Source organism: Cygnus olor, chromosome 15, assembly GCF_009769625.2.
Source record: "Cygnus olor isolate bCygOlo1 chromosome 15, bCygOlo1.pri.v2, whole genome shotgun sequence".
NCBI lineage: Eukaryota > Metazoa > Chordata > Aves > Anseriformes > Anatidae > Cygnus > Cygnus olor.
The window spans coordinates 1,955,104-1,982,339 of record NC_049183.1 but is presented as its reverse complement, the minus strand read 5'-3'; the positions used below and the strand labels follow the sequence as shown (position 1 = coordinate 1,982,339).

The 27,236-nt window shown below is 42.3% G+C and overlaps 2 long non-coding RNA genes across 3 annotated transcripts; one reads left to right on the top strand and one right to left on the bottom strand.

Moving 5' to 3' along the window:
* The first annotated feature begins 4,658 nt into the window (after positions 1–4,658).
* LOC121078240 lies at positions 4,659–8,499 on the top strand. The gene is made up of 3 exons (XR_005824505.1): positions 4,659–4,763; positions 4,863–4,998; positions 8,293–8,499. It is a non-coding gene; the product is annotated as an uncharacterized LOC121078240 (long non-coding RNA).
* Positions 8,500–9,171: 672 nt separating this feature from the next.
* On the bottom strand, positions 9,172–23,976 carry LOC121078241. Of its 2 annotated transcripts, none has more exons than XR_005824506.1 (3): positions 23,842–23,976; positions 22,562–22,905; positions 9,172–9,626 (listed from the first exon to the last, which is right to left on the bottom strand). It is a non-coding gene; the product is annotated as an uncharacterized LOC121078241 (long non-coding RNA). The 2 variants fall into 2 exon arrangements; XR_005824507.1 differs by lacking the exon at positions 9,172–9,626 and adding an exon at positions 18,333–18,743.
* Between the last annotated feature and the right edge of the window lie 3,260 nt (positions 23,977–27,236).

The following is a 27,236-nucleotide window of genomic DNA, read 5'->3' as shown; positions in this document are numbered from 1 at the left end:
CGCGCGAGGCCCCTCCCCGCCGCGTCACGGGGCGCGGAGGCCGCCCGGCACCGCGCGGCACGGCGCAGTCGCGGGGCGGGAGGGGGCGCGTGGGGGGTGCCCGCGAGCGAGGCGCCCTCCGCTTGCCGATGGGACCGGCGTGAGCCGCGCGGGCCGCCACGGCCTCGGGCGAAACGCGGCGGCCTCGAGTGTGCTGCGGGGTCAGCCCCGGGCCGTGCACCCAGCCCTGTCCTGGTCCCGTCGGTTTTCCCTCACTGGCACCCAAAGCACGTCTGCTTCTCCTGATCTGGGCCCCAGGGCTGAACGATTTCAGGGCGAGCAGTTGTCCTAGACCTGGACACGTTAACAAGCCAAAGACTAGAAAGGCTTCTGAATAAATGCTGTGGAGGCCACAAACTACTCGATTCTTCCCGATTTACACTTTAGGTTCTCCGTCATCTAGCACAGATGTAAGCTGTGTTACCTGACCTGTCTGCTGTTCAGTGTGAGGTCTGATTAAGGAGGAATCCTGGAGGAAGGGGGCATCTTCCAGACCAAAGAGTGTTAGAATCTAATTGTGCAACCCAATTATTAATGCAAAACTTCCAAACGCAAGTTTCTTCCTTGTGTCCATGAAAATCAGGGCACTCCTTTACCTCCATACATGTTAGATGTTTTAATTTAGGTACTCAGTTATATTTCCCCAGGTGAGGTAGCTGTAGCTTCTACAGTGAAAGGAGACAAGGACCTATTCAGACAGGAATACTGCCTTGTGGCACCATCAGAGATTGTGCTCTCATGTCCCTGGGGGGCTCGCTGCCCATTCAAGGGTCTCAAATTACTTCCGACCAACAGAAGAAACTTCCTACAGGCAATTTACAAATTAGGGCTACAAAGGTGATTAGGGGACTGGAGCACCTTTCGTATGAGGACAGGCTGAGACAACTGGGCCTTTTTAGCCTGGAAAAGAGAAATGAGGGGAGACCTCATCAGTGTATATAAATATCTGAGGGGAGGGTGTCAAGAGGATGAAACGAGGCTTTTTTCAGTTGTCCCCAGCAACAGAATCACAGAATCACGGAATTGTCTAGGTTTGAAGAGACCTCCAAGATCACCTAGTCCAACCTCTGACCTAACACTAACAAGTCCTTCACTAAACCATATCACTAAGCTCTACATCTAAATGTCTTTTAAAGACCTCCAGGGATGGTGACTCAACCACTTCCCTGGGCAGCCCATTCCAATGCCTAACAACCCTTTTGGTAAATAAGTTTTTCCTAATATCCAACCTAAACCTCCCCTGGTGCAACTTTTGCCCATTCCCCCTCGTCCTGTCACCAGGCACGTGGGAGAATAGACCAACCAACCCCCACCTCGCTACAGCCTCCTTTAAGGTAACTGTAGAGAGCGATAAGGTCACCCCTGAGCCTCTTCTTCTCCAGGCTGAACAACCCCAGCTCCCGCAGCCGCTCCTCGTAAGACTTGTTCTCCAGACCCCTCACCAGCTTCGTCACCCTTCTCTGGACTCTCTCGAGCACCTCCACGTCCTTCCTGTAGCGAGGGGCCCAAAACTGAACACAGTACTCGAGGTGCGGCCTCACCAGAGCCGAGTACAGGGGGACAATCACTTCCCTAGCCCTGCTGGCCACACTGCTTCTTATACAAGCCAGGATGCTGTTGGCCTTCTTGGTCACCTGAGCACACTGCTGGCTCATATTCAGCCGACTATCAACCAGTACTCCCAGGTCGTTCTCTGCCAGGCAGCTTTCCAGCCACCCATCTCCCAGCCTGTAGCTCTGCTTGGGGTTGTTGTGCCCCAGGTGCAGGACCCGGCACTTGGCCTTGTTGAACCTCATACAGTTGGCCTCAGCCCATCGGTCCAGCCTATCCAGATCCTCCTGCAGAGCCTTCCTACCCTCGAGCAGATCGACACATGCACCTAACTTGGTGTCGTCTGCAAACTTACTGAGGGTGCACTCAATCCCCTCATCCAGATCATCGATAAAGATATTAAAGAGAACTGGCCCCAGTACTGAGCCCTGGGGGACTCCACTAGTGACCAGCCTCCAACTGGATTTGACTCCATTCACCACGACTCTTTGGGCCCGGCTATCCAGCCAGTTTTTAACCCAACGAAGCGTACGCCAGTCCAAGCCACGAGCAGCCAGTTTGTCGAGGAGAATGCTGTGGGAAACGGTGTCAAAAGCCTTATTGAAGTCAAGGCAGACCACATCCACAGCCTTTCCCTCATCCACCAAGCGTGTCACTTTGTCACAGAAGGAGATCAGGTTCGTCAAGCAGGACCTGCCTTTCATAAACCAATGCTGACTGGGCCTGATTGCCTGGTTGCCCTGTAAGTGCCGCATGATGACACTCAAGATAATCTTGAATCTTGAATCTTGAATAAGAGTGAGAGGCAATGGGGACAAACTGAAGCAAAGGAGGTTCCATTTGAATATGAGAGGGCACTTCTTTACTGTGAGGGTGACAGAGCACTGGAACAGGTTGCCCAGAGAGGTTGTGGAGTCTCCTTCTCCTGGATTGCTTATGCCCTGCCGTGCTGTCCCTCCAACAGATATCTGGGTTGCTGAAGTCCCCCGTGAAGGACCAGGGCTTGTGAGTGCAAGGCTGCTTCTATCTGTCTATATAGGTTTGCATTCGCTTGATCTTCTTAATCATGTGGCCCATAGCACCCTCCCAATATCATATGTCCAAACTAAACCTCTCCTGGTGTAACTTCAGGCCATTTCTTTGCATCCTATCAGTTGTCACCTAACAGAAGAGATCAACACCCTTCTCACTGCAGCCTCCTTTCAGGTATTTGTAGAGTGTGATGGCATCTCCCCTCAGGCTCCTCTTCTTCATACTAAATAGCCCCAGTTCCCTTGGTTGCTCCTCATAATACTTGCTTTGTAGTTTACTACCTAAAACTAGTTTTCTAGATCTACTTTAACACTTTATAGGATCAGAATTCCATCTTTTTCTCTGTATTTTATTGTTTCATTGTTTCTTTATTGATATCCTAGCAAGATTTTCCAGGACAATTACATTCATGGTAGATATTAACACCAAAAATACATGCAAAGACTAAGTTCAGGGTATTTTTTGACTAATTAGCATGTGGAATTTATTAATTAGAATCATAAAATCACAAAATATCCTGAGTTGGAGGGGACCCACAAGGATCATTGAGTGATCATCATCCTGGCTCCGCACAGGACCACCCAAAAAGTAAACTGTATTTGAGAGTGCTGTCCAAACGCTTCTTGGACTCCAGCAGGCTTGGTGCTGTGACCACTGCCCTGAGGAGCCTGTGCCAGTGCCCAGCCACCCTCTCGGTGCAGAACCTTTCCCTAACACGAAGCCTGATCCTGTCCCAGCTCCATGCCATTTCCTCGGGTCCTGTCACTGTCCCCACAGAGCAGACCTCAGCACCTGCCACTCTACTCTCCTCGTGAAGGAGCTGCAGGCCGCCATGAGGCCTCCCCTTGGCTTGCTCTGCTCTGGGCCAAACAAACCAAGAGACCTCAGCCTCTCCTCATATACCTTGCCCTCTAGACCCTTCACCACATTTGTTATGCTCCTTTGGACATTCTTTAACAGTTTTATGTCCTTCTTATACTGTGGTGCCCAAACCTGCACACAGTGCTTGAGGTGAGGCTGCACCAGCACAGATCAGAGTGGGACAATCACTTCCCTTGACCAATTTCTTTTTCTTGCATGTTAAATTGATGAGCAGATCTTGAACAGAAGGCAAAAAAAGATTTTCTGAATGAGGCCAAGATGTTCTGGCCTGTTCATCTCATTCTAAAAATTAACTTTGGTCTCTTTGCTCCCTGGACTATGAAGTATAGAGCAGAGACAAAAAAATAAACAAAGCAACAAAACAAACAACAAAACAACAACAACAACATCAACAAAATGCACACACACACAAAAACCAAGAAAGTTACATTATAAGAAAAATTTGGGAAGTGTAGCCATACAGTGTTCCTTTGGACACTTACTATTTTACCCCTCCATACAAAAGCCAAATGCAAGGAAAGTTATCTCATGGTAAATTAAGACGTGTCACCTAGCATCCTGGTTTCAACAGAGATATTTTTCCTCCTCGTAGCTGGTATTGTGCTCTGTTTTGTATTTATGATGAGAAGAATGCTGATGACACACCAATGTTTTAGTTGTTGCAGAGCAGTGCTTGCACAGAGGCAAGGACTTCTCAGTTTCTCACACTACCCTGCCAGCAAGGAGGCTGGGGGTACACAAGGAGCTGGGAGGGAACAGAACCAGGACAGCTGACCCCAATTCACCAAAGGGATATTCCATACCATATGGTGTTATGCTTGACAGTAAAACTTGGGGGGAGTTGGCTTGGGTGAGCTACTGCTGCTTGGGGTCTGGCTGAGTATTCGTTGTCTGGTGGTGAGTGATTGTGTTGTGTGTTGCTTGTTTTGTATATTCTTTTATTACTATTATTATTTTCCCTTCCTTTTCAGTCCTATTCAACTACCTTTATCTCAACCCATGAGTTTTACTTTATCTCCCCCCAGTTCTCTCCCTCATCCCACTGACCCACTGCAGGGGGGGAGCAAGTGAATGGCCATGGGATACTTAGCTGCGTGCTGTGTTAAAGCACAACACCTAGAAGAGCAGAAGTGTAATAAAATGCACAGAAGGTCTTGATGTTTTCAGAAACACTGCTGTTTAATGTTCTATTGTAGCCCTTCTGGACCTGATATCCTTCCGTGCTAGTGAGAGACAGAGAAACATGGAGCAACTTGAGAGTAAGCAAATATACAGAAGTATGGGTTTTCCTGCCACTGTGAAGCCGCCTCCTCCTCCACCTGCTTAATGAGTGCACTGAGGATTTTCCTCTCTTGCAGCCATTTCAGGCTCTGAGGTGAACAGCACAGATCGTCTGATGATGGAGCCTCTGGCAGCATTGGAAAGGCATTTCAGAGCTCAGCAGCAGAACAATCTCACTGGGGACCCAGAGTGCCTGAGAGAAGACATTTGCTGGTCAGTAAAAAAAATATGAAGTCATGATAAGGTTATAGCAAAATATGTTAAATGATTAAATATCAATGCTCCAATTTCCTCTGTTTCCAGAAAAAATACGCAATCCATTACATAATTAATTATTACACATATTACACTGAGACTGTTAAATCAAAATCACTTAACAGCCTAAAAATGTTGTACTTAGTATAGTTATACTTTTACCCAACTATTTATGACTGAAGATACAACAAACAAGCAAACAAAAATAGCGGATCTTTTCTTTACAGAAAGATGCAACAAAATATGTCACAAAGCCAATTTCAGTGTTTTCTCTCACATAAATCAGTCAGTTGGAAATAAAATGCAAATATTGACACATGCTTTAATGAGTTATGCATTAAACTTAAAGGACTGTCCACAAGACTTAAAGAGTCCTTGAGACTGAGGCCTTGGTAATATAAAATCCAGATAAACAAGGGAAAAGATATATCAGAAGAGACTGCCTGTTTTAAGAAATAAAACTGAAGCTATAAAATCAGGAAAAGTGGCACAAGGACTTCAAGGGCATGGGAAGGACTTGATACTACTTTTGACAAGCTTTTTTGTAAAACCAATTTAGAATTATCTATGTAGGTTTTTATGGCAGTTCTGTAACCAGGACTTCTGAGAGCTTCAGGAAATAACAAAAGCTGTGCAGTTTTGGAATAAATTTACAGTGAAAACAAAATATTATGATCATACCTTTATAGATGTACAGTTGCAGGAACCAGACAATAGTTACAAAAAAAAAAAAAAGTAAAAGGAATTACAGAAGAGACAGATATCTATTGGACAGAAGAAATAACCATAGATTTCAGGTTCAGTATTCCCAAATGATTTCTGAATCATAGATTTCTAATCATTCATGTCTAGACCCTTACTTACGGATTCAGCAGGAAAGTATTTCACTAGGTCATACTCAGAAAGTTACTTTTAACTGACAAGACACTTGGAGTATGTTTGTGCCTGTCCCTTTCCTCCCAAAGACAAACATCTTGCAACATAATGTTTCTTATTAGCTCCTGGGAAACCACCTTGAATCTGAGTAATTTCTCAGTTGGTGAAGTATACCAACAGCGTTTCCAATTTCTTTGCACAGCAACAGTTTTGCCACTTTCTATACTAACCAGATTGATAAAGCCGCTTATCTCAAGCAGCTCAGCTAAGAAGTACAATTTTTGACACTGTATATACCACAGAGCCTTCTAGAAATGATATAAGCTGAGACAAACACTCATGCCTCTATCACAAGTACCTCTCATCACCTCTCACAAGTATTTGATCTCAACATTACTAGTCCTACATGCTAATTCTTCCTAAGGTCTCATGAATTAAGCACACTTCCAGTCTTTGCTCCAGATCATTCATAAGCTGGTGCTGAAAGGGTCGGGGGTGGTGGTGTAAAATTAGAAAGGTGAATTAATTGTAACACATCCAATTCACATAGTCTGTTAGACAAAGTTTGATCGGAAGGGGGGAAATATATATATATATGTAATGTATATGGAAAACAAACAAACAAACGACCCACAACCAAAATCAAATTTTGTTCCAGCATATTATTAATTTTCACAAGCAATATGGTTGCAACACAGGTTCCTGAACTGTGATACTAATATCTCTAGTGGCACAAGAAACAATACAAGGTCTGGTACAGGACAGGAAACCGATGCTGCTCCTGGCAATATTAGTACACCCCTACTGCTGTTAGTAATGTTCATAGCCCAATGAGAAATCTGAGAATCTGTGGGCTATAGTATACTACACATATATATTATTTGCAAGTCTGGAACCTTTGATCCATTCTTAGAATTTAAAATGTAGATCTGTAGCAACATATTGACAGCTGAAAAGCTCTTTCACATGCCATTTATAATGATACTTACCAGCAAGCGTCCTTCATGGAAATATAAAACAGAAGCAAAATGAGTGGCAGCATTATTAGAAAAAAAGTGTACTCAAGAGCATTTCATTGCTTTTGTAAGGAAGCAGCTGGAATCAAAACCCAGTTAGTTTCCTGAAAACCTGCAAACCATTAGGAAAGTCTAGTTTTCAAACCAATCACACACATGATTGTTTATTTTATATATGTATATACATATATTTTCACACACATGCATGTGTGTTATTGTTATCTGGACACTTTTATTTTCACTAAGTGCTTCTATACAAAACTTTTTTAATTGACCAAAAGTTTCAATCGCAAGCTAGTTCTTAGTGTAGTCACTTTGGCTGGGATGGATTTAATTTTTTTCTCAGCCCATATGGTGCAGTATTTTAAACTGGTGATGGAAACAGCATTAGCTCACTAGTTTTTTAACTGATGCTGAGCTGTGCTTGCATAACACCACGGCCTTCTCTGTTTCTTTTGCAAGTAGAGAGGCAACACAGGTGGGGCTGCTGACCCAAATTGACCAAAGGGATTTTCCACACCATATAGTGTCATAGAGCTGGAGGGGAGTTTTTCTGAAGGTATCCGTTTCTCATGGGCTGGATGGGCATTGCTCTGTTGATGCTGAGAGATTGCTTTTGCATCACTTGTTGTGTTCTCCCCCCCACCCCCTTAATTTATTAAACTGTCTGCATCTCAACCCATGAGGGGTTTTTCCCCTTTCTTCTGCCACTCTGGTTCTCTCTCATCCCACCGGGAGGGAGGGAACAACGGGCTGGGAGCTTACCTGTCAGCCAGGGCCAGCACACCACAGGCAGGTAACGGGATAGGAAGCATTCCGTGCAAGTAAGATAATCATAGAATCACAGAATTATTAAGGTTGGAAAAGACCTCCAAGATCATCTGGTCCAACCATCCCCTCCCACCAATGTCACCCACTAAACCATGTCCCTAAGCACCACGTCCAGCCTTTCCTTAAACACCCCCAGGGACGGTGACGCCATCACTTCCCTGGGCAACCTTTTCCAATGCCTGACTGCTCTTTCTGGGAAGAAATTACTGCTTCAGCATTTTCCTGCAGGCCAAGGAAGTGAGAAACTATAGTTTAGGATAAAATCAAAAATTTCTACGTAGCAGCATAAGTGATGTCTAAAATGACAGCATTTAAAAAATGGAGTATATGTTGCAATCTGACTCCCATCACAAATCATATGCTCTTAAAATTATTGAACTGTTGTCAGTACACACTGCTGTTGAAAAGCTTTTCTTTAATGTTGCATTTGCTACCTGAAAAAACTTTGTCTCTTTGAATACATAAATACAAAAGCATAAAGAACATTTTGCTACGTGTATCCAATTGTACAACTTAATATTTTTTTTAGGGCTGCTCCTTTCTCATGCTGTGTATGGTTCATGGTTAAGCCAGTGACGCAGGAGTAGAAAGAAAATTTTGGATTATGAGATCCTGCTGCCTGCTACGAAGGAAAAGCACGCCACATAACCCTCCTCGTATCTTCATCAAGCTGTATTTTAAAATCAAGAAACTCACTGGCCCTCAGTGTTGTCTTGTGAGGCTTGCCTTATTCAGTTCCTCTTCGTGCATCATTTGGGCATAAAATATTCTTCAGACAACTGAGTAAGAAAGACAAATATACTTACCTTTTTATTTATTTTTTTTTTTTCCCCTATGTCTTTTCACTACCAGGGCCCTGCTTTTCCGATAACTATCAAACTTTAATTTATTTGTCTGTGATTTCTTTCTATCTGCTCTTGCGCAGTATTGTCTATTGGCTTAAGTAACCGATCTTTCTCAAGTTCTTACATGAGAGACTTCTATTTATACAGCCTAAAATGTACACTTTTTTTTTTTTAAGAGCATCATATTTTAGATTTTCCTGCAGTTTCTGATGCCAGTTATAAGCCGGTTTATTCTGTGCTGTTGCCTACACGGCTGTCCTTAATCTTGTATTTATGCATTGGAGTTCTTCCTTTTACGGGTATGAGTTTTAATTGGGTTTACCGTATTTCCTCTTTTCAGTTCAGGATAACTCTGCCGGCCGGCAGAGGCGCTCGCTCCTTGCCAGCCCCTGAGGCTGAAGGCCCTGCCCAGGGGAAGCCTGCGGGGAGCGGGAGCGGGGAGGCGGGCGGGCGGTGCCTGGGTCCCGTCCCCGTCCCCGTCCCCGTCCCCGTCCCCGTCCCCGTCCCCGTCCCCGGCCCCGCCCCGGCCCCGGCCCCGGCCCCGGCCCCGCCCCGGCCCCGGCCCCGGCCCCGGCCCCGGCCCCGGCCCCGGCCCCGGCCCCGGCCCCGCTGCGTCCCGGAGCCGAGCAGCGGCCGTGGGGCCGGGCGGCGGCGGTCTGGGAGCGGCGGCGAGGCGCCTCGTCTCTGGGCTCAGCGTGCTACAGGTTCGTGGTGCTTTTCTTCAACTGCCTCCTGACCTTCGTTCGGCTCCTACTTCTGCTTCGACATCCCCAGCGTCCTGCAGGAGCGGTTCCAGGGGGTAGGAGCGTGCCGGCTCCGGGGTCCTTCGTGCAGTGCTGCCCACGTTGCTGTCTCAAAGAAGGTCGGGTAAGAAAAGTAAAACCGGGGCATCAGAGGCTTTGGTCACAAGTAGTGCTTCAAAAGCTTCTCAAATGGTGCAAATGTGGAAGTCGTGCTCCAAGGTCTTATGCGCCAGGTGCTCAGTCTGATGGACGGAACCACATGGACCTAAGTGTTGCTGTAAAAAAAGATGGACAAAGCCAGGACAGGCCATAAGGTATCTGAGAGGTCTTGCTACTGGCGGAAGATCTGGAAGTCTGAAACCTATTGCTGCTGTCCAGTGATTGTCAGCTTTCTGTCCAAAGGACCGTTTGCTACACTAACGAAGTTCAGTGTTTGAGAGGTGTTCACAACACTTTGCAATTAGAAGATAGCTAGAATTGATCCTTATTACCTACACTGGACTGAAAGACTAGAGATGTTAGAGATAAAAGTCTGGAAAAGGCTTTCTGGGTCTTCAAATCCAAACTGCAGGTTCCACATCACAGGTTTAGCAGCTATCTGAAAGAAGGAGCTGTCCAGTGACATCACAGAAACTCTGTAAGGACTTGGCAATCGATCTAGCAGTATGTGCAAAGACTAGGGAATTTTGGTGGTCGGGGTTTAAACTGATAACCCAGTTAATTTCTTTTTCAGTCCATCCAAGCATGCCAGAGTCCAAAATTCTGACATGAATTCCTGAATACCTGATAGAAATTCTTACCCGACTCGTTTACCTGCCATTATCAGTCTGTTTCATACCTTTTGAGAGAGATGTGTGCCATCTGCTGGTAGATCAGTGCGCGTAAATTTAGAGTCACTGTCCAGTTCTTTTGTCTTCTTCCATACCAAGGATAGGATTATATACAGCTTGCATGTAACTTTTTTTTTTAATGTAATTAATCTGTCATAATTCAGACAGTGAATTCCAGAGTAAATTGGGTGCAGTTTTTCATTGCTTTATGAGAAAAGGGCACGAACAATAAACAAATAAATAAATAAGTTCAGTACTTGTTCATTGTTCCATATCAACTTCTGTACGTCTGTGGGAGAACGGTTACTTGTTTGTGCCTTCTGGTGTGGAAGACCTGGCATCCATTTAATAATACAGGTAGATTTTTAGTAGTTGGAAGACCTAGTGTTGGTTTTTTTTTCCCTGATCATGCTTTTGTTTTTGAGAAGATGTTGCTCTCCAGTAGTAGAAGCAATGTTATTAAATCATGTTATGACTACCAGTTTCCTACTGTTCAGCAAAAACTTTATAGCTGTGAATTAAAATGGACTATTGTTAAGTTTCATATTTACACACTGCTTAAGACTTTATAGTATTTTATGAAGAGCCAGATCAAGCTAAACTGTAGCCAAGAAACAAATGAATCAAATAAATCTCGTGCTGCAGTCTCCAGCAGTATAGAAGTGCAGAGCCCTGCCATGACTGCCACAGTAAAGAAAAAAGAAGACATGCCAAGGGCCAGTCATTTCTCATTCAGCAAGGGCTGGCTTTCTTGGAGACCTGAGTCCTCTAATTCCTGGTCATGGAATTGGGAACTGAGTGGGAGAAATAAAAATCTGGTAGGCAAGAAAGGACTTCATTTTTAAAGGAATGCTTGGGTCTGTGTCTGCTGCCAAACAGAGATTCTCTGACTTGTTTTGCAGAACTTGACATGCTCCAATGGAACCCATCACAACAGCACGTTGGACTGTGTTGAAGGATCGGGAATGACACCTGCACAATACAATTTGCTATATGCAATCTACGCTTGGATGTAAGTCACTTTTCTCTTCCTTTGAGGGTTGGGGCAGTTTGCTAGTTGCTTCCTGGCAGCAAAACACAAATGTTCCTGTTCTTGTTTTCTCCTAGAAATGCAGTAGTGGTTATTTTGGCTGGATTCCTAACTGATAAACTAGGAAATCGCTGTAAGTCCTGAGGATTAATTAATTTATTTGTGCACTGAAGTGCTATTTCAGGCTGTCCTTTCTGTGCGAAAGGATGATCCATTTTGGTAAGATCATAGAGGTATGGGAGAGGGGTCACAGCTTTGTGTGGTGAGTGCATGACTGTTAATTGAGCGGCTCCATGAATGCAACTGAGACCTTTTAATCTTATGACCACTGACTTACCTCAATTTACAGAGCAGTACAGTAAACATGCTTTTCTCTGGCATGCATATAACAGGGAATTATCTGTTTCTGATGGGACAAACTGATAAAGTAGTGTTTTGTTCTGACATTTGTCCTGGTACGTGCCATTAACTAAGGAGTACCAGCAATGCAGTTGTGCTCTGTCTGTGTCACAAAAGTTAGCATCTTACAGGTGATGAGTAGATAGAGGCATAAAGAAGGAAATGGCATGTCTGTTGAGGTTTGTGGAATTTTTTTACCTGTTTCTTCCTAACTGGTGTCTTTGTTTTCTCTCTTCTGACTGTGCTGGGATCATCAATCTTTGCCCTGCGCTCACATTTCAAGGGGTCACCATATCTCCTACCAATGATGCTAACAGGAAGACTGCTCTTTGGCTCTGGGAATGGGTCACTTACTAGTAAGAAACTCACATTCTTAATTAAGCCTCATCAGAAGGTCATGATACATTTTTATTCTGCCTCCTAAACCCTAGTCCTATCAGTCGTCTTCACCTGCTCTGCACCAGAAACCTATGCTGGTAACAGAAGAATACTGTTCCTTGAAGGATTACATGGATTTTGTATGTGCTGAAATGTTTGAAAGGTTCCCTTCTAACAAGTTTGTCCTTCTCCCAGGGGTGGGGACTGCCCTGTGACTGCTATGCCTTTGGGGTTATTTTTGCTTGCCTTATTTGAGCGATAAGTTCAACTCCCATGTCCCAGCATGATTTAGTACACTTTAAAATTGACAGCAAAGTTGACAAGTACTACTTCCATTTGGGATGCTTAGAGATCTCCTGCTCCAGCTAAAGCACTCTAGCTTGAGAGGCTGTGTTCACTGCTTCTGGGCAGTGCTCTTGGTCTGTTCAAGAAAATAATTTTTTCTTCTCCAAGTTGTTCAGAATCGTATCACAGCCTTCTGGCTCAAGGGGAAGGAACTGGCACTGGCATTTGGACTGACTCTGTGTTTCTCCTGTCTTGGAAGTGTCCTCAACTTCTTCACCCAGCAGTTTGAGTCACGGTTTGGAATGCAGTGGACGCTCTGGGGAGGTGAGTTTCTTTGGGGCTTTGGCTTTTTGTCTTCCAGACCTGAGGCTAGACTGTTTTGTCTAGTTATGAAAAGTACCTGAAAGAGATAATGAAGTTAGCAGTAAGGGGAACATTGTTTTCCAGTTTTCTGTACTGTTTTCTGTCATTAGTATGAGTATGTGATGGAATTGTATTTTCTTCATTGATGCCTGGAAATCCCCTCTGAAGCTGTAGTGTTAGCTTAACAGTTTTGTCTGCAGCTTTCCCCAGATATTTTAACATCTACAATCACTGGTATTCAGTACTTAATGTATGTTTTCTCCCACTGAGTGAACGGAAACTTAAAAGTGAAACAAAATAAAAGGATCTAATGTGTTTGTTCTGCATTTTGGCTAGGAGAATACTGCTGGTTCTGTAGCAGTCTGTGTATTGGTCTCAGTGAAAGATGCCTTGCACGTGGACTGAACTAAAATGCAGGTTTCAATTACTGTGAGAAGCAAAATCTGCCTTACACGTTTCTTAGTGAATCTCTTCTAGGGCCCATATCTTTAGAAAATTTCAGTTCCTGTCCTCTCTTCTCTGCAGTGAGATGAGATCTGTCTGTAGGGGAAAGGATGATCTATTTCACACTTCAGTTAAGTAGTGTGACCTAGGTACTCTGATATGCTGGAATGGTGGTTATGAAGACCTGCCTCAGGATGTCCTTTTTGGACTCAGGGTTTATTGGAAATTGTAATTTCCCAAACAACGAAGCAGTATGGGCCATCCTTGATGAAAAAGGGGATGCATATGTGAGATAAATCTCTTGAAGAAACTGAACCCCCTGTTGCTCTCTTCTGCTGATGCCAGCTCTCAGAGAGAAATTGACAGGCATGGCTTCTTGCATCCCGTACTGACACCATTAGTTTTGTGCTCAGGCAGCATTTGCAAGCACAGCACAGCAACTTCAGTAGCTCCTATAGGGATAAACACATCAGACAGAGTGTGTATGCATCACAGATATTGCTTTGACTCTTTGGAAAACAAAACAAACGTAGATCTTTCTGATAGAAAGATGTCTGCAGCAGATGCCCATTGCTAAATTTGCTTCTGGCATTTCCAGCATAACCTGACTCACTTCTCTGGAGCTGAGCATGCTATCAGGTCGAATTGCTGTGTTAACTGCAGTTGGTCAAAGAAGTGAAGACATACAACCTGGCTTCCAGTACCTCTCCCTTCTCATGGGGCCATTGAAGTTTCTGAGTGTCTGGATTGTTTTAACCTTGGGCTTGTTATGCACAGACCTGTTGCAGTTTAGGCCACATTATGACCATAGTCCAACAAAGCGTCTGTCTTTAGAGATGGATAGGGCCTTAGTGTTACAGGCCTCAGGCAATTCTGGAGCAGGGAAACTTAGGGGACAAAGACCTTGAGAACTGTCTGAGAGGGTGATAAAAGGTAATGGTCTTACTATGAGACTGCAGTATTAACGTTGAGAGAAGCCAGGAATACGAGTCACAGAGAATTCTGCATATTACATGCAGCTGATTCTGTCATTCAGTTCTCTACACTGAGGAATTTCTAACATCTACTGTGTCTTTTCCAGGTACTCTGCTCTATGTGCTTGGTTTTGTTTCAGCACTCACAGTCAGCATGCTAGATAAAGTGGGTATGAAACAACTTGGCTTGGATGGGGTTATCCAGCAAGAATCCAAAGTGGTAGGTTGTGCACAGACAGCTTGTTCATTTCCACCTTTCCAAGGCTGGGCTGCGTGACCACTGCTTTTGCAGTGCAGGGAAGCCTGCAGTGGTAAGAGCTGGTCCTGACCAGAAGAGGGCATCATTAAATCTTGCATAGTACTTCACGTATGTCTGGGGATATGGCAACTGCAAGCCACCAGGTGAACGTAATTTTTCAGTTTAGAGCATATGTATTTATCCTGGGTAAGGATCAGGGGAAAGGCCAACAAGGCGGGCATCCTGGTGGGGGTCTGCTATAGACTGCCAAACCAGGATGAAGAGACAGATGAGGCATTCTACGAGCAGCTGGCAGAAGTCGCACAATTGCCAGTGCTTGTTCTCATGGGGGACTTCAACTTCCCAGACATATGCTGGAAATACAGTACTGCCCTGAGGAAGCAGTCGAGGAGGTTCCTGGAGTGTGTGGAAGACAGCTTCCTGACTCAGCTGTTAGTGAACCTACTGGGAGGGTGCCCCGCTAGACCTGCTGTACATGAACAGAGAAGGACTGGTGGGAGATGTGGTGGCTGGGAGCTGTCTTGGGCAGAGTGATCATGACTATGATATACATCTGTATCACGATATATATCATGACTAAAATATATCTCTATTCTTGGTGAAGTCATGAGGGGGGTCAGTAAAACTGCTACCTTGGACTTCCAGAGGGCAGAGTTTGAACTTTTTAGGACACTTCATAGGGAGCATCCCTTGGGTGTCAGTCCTAAAGGGCAGAGGGGTCCAGAAAGGCTGGATGCTCCTCAAGAAGGAAGTCTTCAAGGCACAGGAGCAGGGTGTCCCCATGTGCCATAAGATGAGCTGGGAGGGAAGAAAACTGTCATGGCTGAATAGGGAGGGAATTTTTGCCGAGTCTCTGGGAGAAAAAGAGAGTTTATGTCCAGTGAAAGAAGGGACAGGCAACTTGGGGAGAGAACAAGAAAGTTGCTAGCATATGCAGGGAAAAAATCAAAAAGGCTAAAGCCCACGATGAGCTCAACCTGGCCACTGTGGTAAAAAATAACAAAATAATGTTTTTACAAATATATTAATGGTAAGAAGAGGGTCAAGGAGAATCTCCATCCTTAATGGACACGGGTGGAGTCACTGTCCCTGGGGGTGTTTAAGGAGAGGCTGAATGTGGCACTTAGGGACATGGTTTAGTGGGCAATGTTGGTGGGAGGGGGACAGTTGGACTAGATGATCTTGGAGGTCTTGTTTAACCTTAATGATTCTATGGTTCTATGATTCTATTTGTAGCCTTCCAAAGAGCTGAGTTAGCACTCTGAATGGCATTATTTTCCTGAGCTAGTTACTTCTTGACTGTAGGTGGCTCAGAGGATTTGTGGATAAAACTAGTCAGTAGCCTCTCTCTGGAACTGCTTTCTGGCTCACAGGATCTGTGATAGAAAATAACTAATTTGGTCAATACTGAACCATCTTCTGCCAGCCTTTATCTTCCGTTCATTATTGTATTCTTCTGTCTAGCAATAAGCTTTACAAATAGGTTGCAATTTTTATGGCACTTAGAATTAGACAGCTTCCTTCTCATTATGGTATTCTTACTGATTTATGTATGTCAGTGTTGTGACACCTTTTTAAACTTTTTTTTGCTGTGTTTCACCTAAGGTTTTGCAGTTTTGTTTTTCTTTTTAACTGAATAGGGTTTAAGGAGGTATTCTTTGCAGGCATAGCACATGCCAAATTTCTATTAAAGGTGTGTGAGCTGTCTTTCAATTCCCTTTTACCTGCTGTACTCCTTTAGAAAAGGAGCAGCAGGTAATTCATGCAGCAAATTCATGCAGCAAGTAATTCATGAAATCAGACAGAAACTGCCAAATATTTTACGGTTAGGCATGTTGTCTGTTCATTGGTCCCGTGACAGACACCTAACAGTCAGCTCTCAAACCTATTCTTTCAGATCACTTGTCTTCACAGCCAGAAGAATACAGGCTTTTACTTCAGGAAAAATAATGGGTATGAATTGTGCTGAAGTAGAAATACAACGAAGATGAACTTTTCTGCAAAGTAAGCTCTGGGGAATTTGCATTGTTTGCGGACCAATATGACTTGTCTTCTCTGTGTTTTTACTTCACATGCATTAGGCAGTCTTAAAATAACCCAAACCCCATTCTAGTGGCCTTAAAGAAGGCCTTAAAGAAGAACAGTTTACCATTTGCTTTTTATTTTGTAAGGACCAAATACGTGTCAGAAATAAAATATTCTTCCCTGCTTCCCCTTCAGTTAGCATTTTCTCTCCCTTACTCCTGTGCTTATATTTACTCACAATCATTATCACAAGTTGCATCACCGGCCACTGCTGCTTGCTCAGCTGCTCCCTGCAGACTCAAATCTTCAAGCTGTCCCAGCCTCTGCCCTTCCTGAAAGCTGCACCTACATTTCCAGTGGGTGCCCTAGTAGACTCAGCACTGTATTTGGTATCAGGCCAATTTGCTATGAACTTGCCAGAAGAAGTTGAGAAGCCAGCTTGATTTCCATTCTTTACAGGGATCCACACGTGAGCTTGTGCCAAGTTTTGCGTTACGCATGCTGGAGTGTCAGGCCAAGAACTGAGAGGCAAAGATCATTAACATTTGAAGACAAGCTGCAGCATCCCAGCTGAAGTTTCCTCTGTGAGGTACAGAGTATAAAGGAGAAATTTACCTACAAGAATGATACAGGGCACAAAACAATCAATAAACTGAACAGTGCTTAGTATACAACCTACAGCATGTCACTATGGACACTAATATACTACATCTCACTACTTTACAGCATTAAATTAGGAAACTTTTTAGACTATAAAATATAAAAGCAGCTGCTCAAGAAACATTACTATGGCCTTTAGACAGATTTCCAGTTTTCAGCTGGAAGAGGGATCAAATTAACTCATATTTTACTAGGGCTGACAGATGTGATGATCAAAAGATGACTGCTAGTTAACCAGTTAGACTACTAAGATGGCTTTTGACTAATATAACATATATATAATGTTGTGCTATCAGTAGCTATTTAAATACCTTTGTTTTACCACACATTTGATGATAATATTCATAATGATGAATAATGATGATAATGATCATGCAATTCATAATGATGACATACTGATAGTTAATTATAGGAAAAAAAAAAAGGAAGCTGTGTTCTCTCCAAATTAACACACAGGAAAATCTCTATCATGAAAAAGAGACTACAAAACAATCCTATCTCCCATGAGTGGGCTGGCTTGTTTTTATGACCTGCCTTCACAGATTGCAGCTGCCTGGGGTAAAACCACAAACACCGAATGAGTGTGTAGACAACATCACTTGAACATTTGATAGCTGCAGCTGTTGAGAACTGAAATGAAAATGGTGGTGATTTTCATGGACAGCTTATGGTAGAACGTTTCTTACTCCCTCACTATTTGGCCATTCAGGAAAGGACATTTATAATGACGGGAATGTTTACAAAAACAGCAAAGAACTCCTGAAGATATTTAAAATATACTTTTTCAAGTTTTAGCCCATTCCCTTGACTTACCCTTCCATAAGAAGGGGTAAGTCAACCCATTTCCCCATACCTTTGATATTATCATTATTTTTCACATCAAGAATTAATCTGTTTCAGTTTCTTCAAATATCCTGCATTGAAAAGTGAGGCCAACACAGTCAGAAAATGTTGTGAGTGCTCTGAACCACTGCCATCTTTGATTTTCAAATCAGGTCAGCTGTTGTTGAGTGCTGATGATTTGTGGCAGTTGCCAGCTCCATGGTTAATGCCTCTTTAATTTTATGGCTTAAAAGAGAATTGTTACAAATCTAGGCAAAAAGCTTTCCATTAGAAGATCAGAAAATATGTTACAGATAGATCACCTCACATGACAGTTGTGTGATCTACAAAGTAAGTGGCTAAATGGTGAGCTCAGACAACCAGGCACAGAGGGAGGAAGAACCCTGCAGCAGCATGCAGGTATTTGGGATTTATACCACAAATTCAGAATAGGAGAAATTTTAGAGAATTGTGACAATGAACAGTTTAACAGAAAAGTGATTAAGTAATAAGCTAATTCTGTGATTACTGAGAGACAATAATTACTTCAAGTGGCATCTCTTACACGAAATGTCTTGATCTTTCCATCATCAGACTCCAAAGGCATCTTTGTGTTGTAAATGAGGGATAAAAGAAGCCATTTGGCTCTTAATTTGAGATGAAAAGAGATTTGCTGGTGATGTAAATCCCACTTGCTTCATCTCTCTTGTCAGGTTGGTAAACAGCAATATCATATATTAAAATGTGATATTACATAATAATAATAAACTAGGGAAGGAGTGTTCATAATGCTTACCCGGGTGATGGCCTTTCAGAAAACCTCATTTCAGTTCTTTTATCTACCACGCACAGCCACATATTGCTCTCCTAGTCCATAAGGAGGTAGATTTTTCTGTGAGCCGAGCATTCATTCAAATATGTCACTGGATAATGAAATGATGACCATTATTTAAAAGATAACCATCTCAATAAGGTGACTGCCCAGAAGGTGACATTTAAAGTATATTTTGGGAAAAACAAAAACAAAAAAGACCTTGAGATCTTCTCACAAACTGGAGTGCTATCTTCAGAATAAGCTCCATTCTCCTCTCTTCCTAGGCCGTCTATTCTATGTAGATCCCAAACTGCACAGAGGTCATGTCTATGTTTCAACTTTACATCCTGCAAAGAGCTCTGTTCATTATCGGTGGATTCTTTGTCATAGCTAAGATTAAACTGGTAAAAATAACTTTACATCCCTAGAGCTGAGTTACTATTTCTTTTGGAAAAAGACTGGCTCTAGTTGTATGACTAGACTGGGCAGCTAGATTCTTCCAAATCACTCTTGTAAATTTAACAACCTTCACAGCCAGAAAAAAACAAACAAACAACAACAACAACAACACTGTCAACAACTGGAATTTTTGCTAGAACTATTAAGTGAAAGAAAACTGAGATTTCGGAAAAGAATATGATGGAGAAATCAGTACAAACCTCCGGTGTCGTAGCATCTAGACAATTCTCTGTTCTCCTATAACCAGAAGTTTGTAGTAGAAACTGTGTTTATTGTCCATGTAACAAGATGCTATTTCCTGTATTTATGATCAATGTGATATATGGCTTAGAATATTTGTGCTTGTTTCATTTTGGGTATCAATCCCATGAACATTTTTCACTCCCACACCAGGAGAGACAAATGCATTCTCCCAACTACATTTCTTAATGTACGGTTACTTGTTCGACTCTGCAAGACATGAGTAACGACACATTCCTTGTCTGCATGTGTGCCCTCATTCTCTCTTTAAAATCTCTGGATATAAAATATTGTGTACACATTACCATGAGTCCTCTGAAAACTAACAATGGCAAGTAATGTCTGGCCGAAAAAGGATGTTTCCACAGGCTAGCAAGCCTGCCACTCTTGAAAGTGTGCCAGGTTTAAATATTTGATGATCAGACATTGCATTTATCCTCCCAATCAATTCTTTTTTTTTTTTTTTTTTTTTTTTTTTTTTTTTTTTTTTAGATACAAGTCTGAGGAGTCTCAGAAAGTACAGTCAGGCAGTGCTAGAGACCTGCAGATGCTTCTCACACCAAACAGCAATTAGCTACAATTGCTAGGAAATGAATAAGGCAGAACTTTCTGACCTGTTCCATTAGAGGCACGTTGAAGCCATAAAAAGGGTAGACTGCGTTGAAATAAATTGGCTTTTATAAAGCGTTTTCTTTATGCCCTTCATCTTGGTGGCTTTTTTTTTTTTTCCCTAGAACTAAATGAAAAGGAAATTTTTACAAAATTGAAATAGGCAAAACTCTTTCTTGGAAGGTAGTGGGCAGGTGTAAGTTCCACAAATAAAGAACATCTAAGAGATGTTTGCTTACAGATCTGGCATGTGCAAACCACACAGTGGATGCATGCAAAAGTAGGCACAGGTTTTGGGTTTGGCCTTGGAATAAGTTACAATACAACCACATAGCGTATGCATGGGCTGATGTACTATAAAAAAAAGTGACAGCCAGAAAAGCGTCTTAAGTCACCTTTTGAAGTTACGATACTTTCATCCAAATATCCCTCCTCCTCTGATCGGGATTCCTGGCCCTTCCTCTCTCCTTCCTTCCTTCCCTCTCTCCCTCCCTTCAAGAGCCAAATCTCCCTCTCTTTTGAGAGAGTTGGTGCTTTTCCCCTTAGTTAATAGCTGAAGGGGCAGGACACTCGAGTTGAATATGAGAGCTTTCAGCTGAGGTGGTTCCCAGGGAAGATGAGACTATTCTTCAGCGTTTCTCTCTTGGCTGTGCCTATTAGCTCAAATAGACTCTACAAGTCATCTGAAGAGTTTCTTGAGTACAGGACTCCTCTCATCCAGAAGATTCCCCTCATCAATAGATGATACTGTAATTCACAACTGGATTAACAAAAAAATACATTATTTTTAGCAAATGGGAATGCATCAACAAAGAGCTTTAGGACTGAAGAACACAGATATCCACAAGGGATGTAGATGCCAGATGTAGACGCAAATCCATTCAGACAGAAGAATAGATCAAATCCCACTTCTCCTATATCTTTGGTGAAGTGTCGAGTTTTATGACAGCTTCCATTGCAGAGAATAGTTCCCAAGATATTATTTTGCTCTCACTGAAGCCAACAATAAAATTTCTATTGTCTCCTCCTGGGATCCCAGCAAGGCTCATAATACATTCAACAGCTAAAGAAAAAAAACTGTGAGGATAGCAAAGTTAATAGATAAGAGAAATGCAAGGGTGGAGACCACTGTTATGGGCCCCACGGATGTAAGTTTAACTGTGACAGTTCATTAGCACAGCTTTCCTTTGGGTCCAGAGTTTCATACTCCACATTTGACACTTAGATCATGATGCAAATACTCATGTCTAAGCAATAGAAGGGATTTATTATGTGATGACTCAAAGGGCATCAAACATTGGTTTGAAAGAGAGTCAGTGACAATTCTGGATTGCAGAAGTAGAGGAGTGATCTATACAAGGATAAAAACCTCTCCTTACACAGCAGCAGGATTGATCTGGCTTATACAACCCAGTAAATAGCGGTGCTGCTGTTTTTGTAACTGCAGCTCGCCCTTATGAAAGAAGATTGTTTATACTTTTCCACAATCTTTGCAGGCTGTTTTTATGGCACTTTGTATTTCTTAACTGCAGAATGGAACAGAGACTGGGAAAAATGTAACTGTGTTTTATTTCAAAATGCTGTACAATAAAGACTATTGTAGTGTCCTTTGGGTTAAGTCCAGGACAGTGGTGACAATTGATGTCAGATCTATTTTCTTGCAAGGAGATGAATGGGATGAGCTGATAAAGGTGAATGCACTTAAATACGGTTGCACAGTCATCAGACTGTTTTTATAGATCAGATGCGTGATAAAAAGGCAGATATTAGTTTATTGGGGTTGAAAATGCATGGTGACATTAGTAGTCACGTTCTTCTGTAACTGCATACTTGTCCTTTTAAACTGGTGCTGCGTTCACCTTGGAGGAAATCCTTCCAATCATTGTGGAAAGAAAGGTTCCAGTATAATAACCCATTTAAACTTACACATCAATATATTGTTAAATGCATCAGAACAGAGCACTGCACAGATACTGCACTGAGTAGGTGCAGGAATGCACACTTTCTGTATTTGAGATCAAATATGAAGAAGAAGCTCAGAAATACTGGGGGGAGGGGACGGGATGACACAAGTCCAAATCTGCACAAATTTGAAAGAAAAAAGGGAGTAAATGTTGTATTAAATAAAAGAGAAAATGAGATGCAAAATTCTCAGCCTGTCCCAAGTCCACTAGGTGAATATGTGTTGAGACTGCCCTGTAGTCATTACTGAGGGAAGGATCTAGAACAATGGTGAGGGTGCTATAGCTCTTCCAGGAAACTAATCTGTTTCTTGAACTAGTGCCTACTAAGGTCAGTACTTACCAAGTTTCACTGTGTTAGTGTGACCTTGTTTCTGCAGAAGCTATTACAGTACTGATGTGACACTACAATACTTTGCAGCAGACCGGGCTGGTTACAGTTATTCTCAGCTCAGGTTAGCCAGAAAGGCCCTTGTGATGATGACCGTGTACTCAGCATCATCAAGAGGAAATGCTTTCTAACCGGTTTGTTTCAAACAGACAAACCAAACCTCACTTCCAATCTTTTTCCATTTATTTCACTACTTCCTACCTATATCTATTCTGGGAGAGAACTGTTTAAGCAAAATGCGTCTTTAAAAGCTCAGGTTTTACTTACGCAGGCAGCTTGAGCCCTCAGTATCTCACGGCCTCTGTCCTGGCTTCTCCCTCCTCCTGTCTGCATGGTGGGAGAAAGGGCAGGAGCAAAATGAGGATTATAAAAGGAGCGTTCACATCATCAGCTTCTTCTACAGATTTCCTTTCCTCTTCTTAACTAAGAGCTGTTTTTCATAGCACACAGAAATGGTTCGTGAATGCCCTCTCTGTGGTGACAGTCTGGGATCCTTTGACAGTGGGAACCAGGAGGCAGGAGCAGGCATCATGGTATTTTTTTCTTTCTTTAAACTGGCAGTTCCAGGTGTCTGATTTCAATAGCTACATGAGGTGCGTTTGCTCATAGCTCTGCATTAAAAAATAATAACAAAAATAGTGAATTGCACAGAGCTCAACAATTTCCTGTTGCTTGCAGAAAATTTGGAGGCATTAAGGCAACATTAAAAAATAGAGGAATTGTTGTTTGTACGATAAATGTAACGATAGAAGGATTTTGTGTTTGTATCACACGAGTATGGAACGTAGTAAAAAAGACAAGAATGGGCACATACAAAATATCTTTGCACAGGGATAGCTGCTCAAAATGACTCCTTTCTTTGCTTATGATGAGCTTCAGAGAGATGGATATTGTGTTGCAGAAATGTCACATCCTTGTTGTTTTCTTAGGGGATATTGCATTTTTTTCAATGCCAACATCATGGCAGCTGACAGGAAAAAGGCCAAGATAAGGATGCTTTCATCAAGGAATTTTCTATACTTGCTCTCCTTCCACCAGTCATATTACCTCAGAAAAAATATATTCAGTGGGAAAGTATAAGATATTCCCAGATAGCTTGTTTGAATTAAATTATATTTTTAAAAGGAAATTTCTTTAATACTTCCTACTAGTTCATCAAAACAGTTTCCATCTCATCCATTTCTCACTCTTACAGCCACATAGCTGTCTTCATGCTTTTAACTCCTTTCCATTAATCTGTAAATATCTTTTGAGAATCTGGAAAAGATTGCACAGTAAGTCTATAGATAGCCACTCCTCTACGATAATATTCAAGAACAATAATCACACACGCATGCATATTTTATGGCATGATGTATTAATGACAGAGACAGCTTTGAGAGGTGTCTTACATTCTTAAGCCTCTTGAAAAGAGGGAAAATACATATGAAGCAGAAACATTTACTAGCTCTGATTTTTTCAGAATGACGCTGTATTCAGTCAGTTACAGAATAAGATGATCTCAAAATTATTTCTGTTTCAGTTTAAGTAAATGGGAGCGTTCTTACCAGCAGAATCAATGTCACATAATAAGCACTAAAGAAAGAAGAGGGCTCCTGTTCTTCTCTAGGCTTTCGGTATGTATCAGAGATGTGTCTGGGTGATCAGAGCAATGCAGTATTCCTCTTGGTTCTTTTTTTTTTAATTTTCTCCTATAAAGAACAGAAGCCTGGTGCTTTTCCATTAACCCTCCACAGGTAGCCTCAAATTCTGGACTAGAATTTGCTTTAAGGGAATGCACTTGTTAATCATATAAGTCTTTGTATGTGTTGCAATTCTTAGCCCAGACTCATAAGTGTTTCGGTGGCCTTGGGTCTGTATACATGAGAAATAAAATCTTAAGGCAGACACAGAAGGAAGCACTCACTAAAGTCATTACAGTGAGCAATGGGGTGATTCCACACTCTGACGTTAGATCTGCTCCTATTCCACCAATGCTACCCTTCAACAGCCTCTGGCAATCCCATCTCAGTAATAGGTTCAGAGAGCTAAGCTTAATTATTATTATCAGGTTGTGAATGTCTTAAATTCTGCATCATGGCATACATGTTTTATGCCAGATAAAATGCTCCATTTGGTGCAATCTGTATTTTTCAATTCAATTCATTTTTTGTTTGAGCTGATTCAAAGTGAAATTATTTTCAATTTTTCACTGTGGCCATGCAGTCAAAAAAAACAGTCCTTCAGACTTACCACTCTGTTGCCAGGTACCAAATTGCTCAGTCATGACCTACAGACTCAGTTATTCTTTTGAAGAAATTGGCTGGAGTCTCAGATCTCGCTTGTTTGAAGCTATTCATGATCTATACATATTGAAAAGAAAAAAAAAAAGATATTATTTATATTTTCAAGTTCAGAATTATTTTTGCAGGTGTTTTTGTAGCAAAGGAAAATGTGCTGACAAAAATGATTTGCAGAAGAAGCTATTTAAACTTGACAGCGTGTAGCCACCCCAGCAACACCTGTTCTTTAAAACTGGGAATCAGCAGACACATTGCATGGTCCTGAGTTGTAGCATTAACTCTCCTAATTTTCCTTAATCTGGTAAAGCTGGTCAATCTATGTCTTAGCTTTTCATACCATTGTGTGGAAGAAGTCATAAAGAAGAATCTTTCAGCTCAAATAGCAGAAGGGTTTGCATCATCCAGCTCTCTGATTTGATTTGATTTACTCCACGTTATCTGAGGAACTCCCTCTCCTCACATCCCATGCCACAAACTGATGCAGTTCTTCCATCTTCTCCAACTGCACGCATTTCTCTACTTGTTAAGTACTGTATTGTTTCTTGAGCAGATTTATGGCAGCCAGTTGTTTGGCACAGGCAGTGAAAGAATTGGTATGTTCTCTGTGGAGCAGAAGGAGAGCCAGACAGAGCACAGGAGTGATGTGCCTTTGATAAGGCGGCTTCACAGCTTTGATGTTTCCTCTCTCTCCTTTTCTCTTAATTAACTCCAAGCCTACTCTTTCCATGGAACTTGAAAAATGCTCTTGCACTGGAGCAACCTCAGTATTGCTTTTGGGCTCAGTTTACCTTTATGACCAATCTCCCACTATCTTCTGAAGAGCAGGATGAAACTCCAGTGTTTAACTCCTGTCTGAGCTTTGCTTTGCAGTGATGAAGCCAGCAGAGGTGTTGTGAGGTCTAATTACTTGCCAGTTGTCAAGGGTTCAAGGATTTGGTTGAGAGAAGGTTTTACATACCCGGTTTTAAAGCCAACATGGCTTCAAAGAGGCCTGCCTGAGGTCTTTCTGGAAGCATTGTCAGGCATTACATTCTCCCTCCATTAAGGCATCTTGCTGAAGGCTACAAATCAGATTGGTTTTCCTCCCAAACAACCTTCAAAATCTTTGCAATTCCTTTCCCTCACTCACTGATGCAGCCCTCCTGTCTTTTGTATCAGAGGGAAGCCAGGAAGTCACATAGGACCAACCTGGCAAATTCATTTAGCATTGCTGCAGAGGTGAGCCAGGAGTGACAGGAGCCTCTCAAGTGCTTAAGATTCTGTAAGAGAAGACAAACCTTTCCTCAGCTGAACACAGTAAAGAAGATATATATTTGATTAACGACCAATAAACACACTGGGTTTACAAAATGCAGATATCCACAAGGAAAGCTGAACCTACATTTTCTAGTTTAAAGAAAGTTTGGTATTTTAAAACGAGTCTGTTGAGCAGGGGAAGGAAACTTGTGTTTAACAGCACTGACACATGAAGGCAGTCACCAGAACAGGGATATGTGCCTTTATAGTGACTGAAGAAAAACACTCTCCACAGGTATGAGTGTCGTCATATAGATATGAACACGTATTCCAGGAAGAGCAGCTAAGTTAATACTGTTCAGCCTTAAATGGTCCCATTATTTTGCTAGATAAATACAGCTAAAACCTATGTAGTGTATAAATTACGTGGTACTTCACCTATTTTTAGACCGGTACTCTGGAACTTTGCATAACTGCATGCCAGGAGATATTCCAGCACAAAATAAGCCACCAGCAGCTCATCTCTTCTGAGATACCCAATAGTAAGTGTGCAGAATGACCACGGGTGAACTGGTGCCAGCTTACAGCATGTGTTAGCAACACTGATGGAAAATCCCATGTCAAAGAGTTGGCTGCACTGATACAAGGCAGAAAGAATAATCAGTAAGCTTACATTATTTGATACAAACAGTCCTTCAAAGTGGAATGTCTTGCCTGGTAGTTCAGGTGTAATTCTGTGGTTATCTTGAGACACATCACAGATTAATGCAGAGCACTGCAAGATTGGCCCATGAAGGAACTTCCACACTAATAACGAGAGCAGAAGGACCTGTCACTTGTGTGAAGTTACCCTCTCAGAAGCTAGATAGGATCTTGGTGGCATTTCAAATTCAGCTTATGTTGGAGCAGATGGAAAGTAGCAGTGGGGGGATGGGGAGGAAAAGGACCTAAACTGGATGGTAAAGAGTGCTTTAACTCAAGTCACATCTTAATTTGCAAATGCTTTTCAAATGCTGAGCCCTTCAGCCATAACAAGCTCTTGTGGAACACGGGGATGTTTTATTTTCTCCATTATAAAAGGGAAAAGTGGAAATGTGGTGAGCTTACACAAACTCAAGGCAGGTAACATGGAAAGAAAATATTTCATGTTGTGCCTATGGAACTCAGATCTATTAGTGGGAGCTACAAGCTCCCACTGTCTGTCATGTGTATCTCAGAAGATTTGATTCCCCATGGATTATACAAATGAATTACACAATGAAGTCTAGAAGAATTCATAATGTTGAAGGAAAGACCCTTTGCTGACTGGCATGGTAGAAACATGCTGTGTGCCAGCCCTGCTTTGTATCTCTCTTGAAGTCAGTGTCAGGGTTATTTATAGCTGAGTTGTGGAAAGCTGGAACAGCGAGTGGAAGATGCTGAAA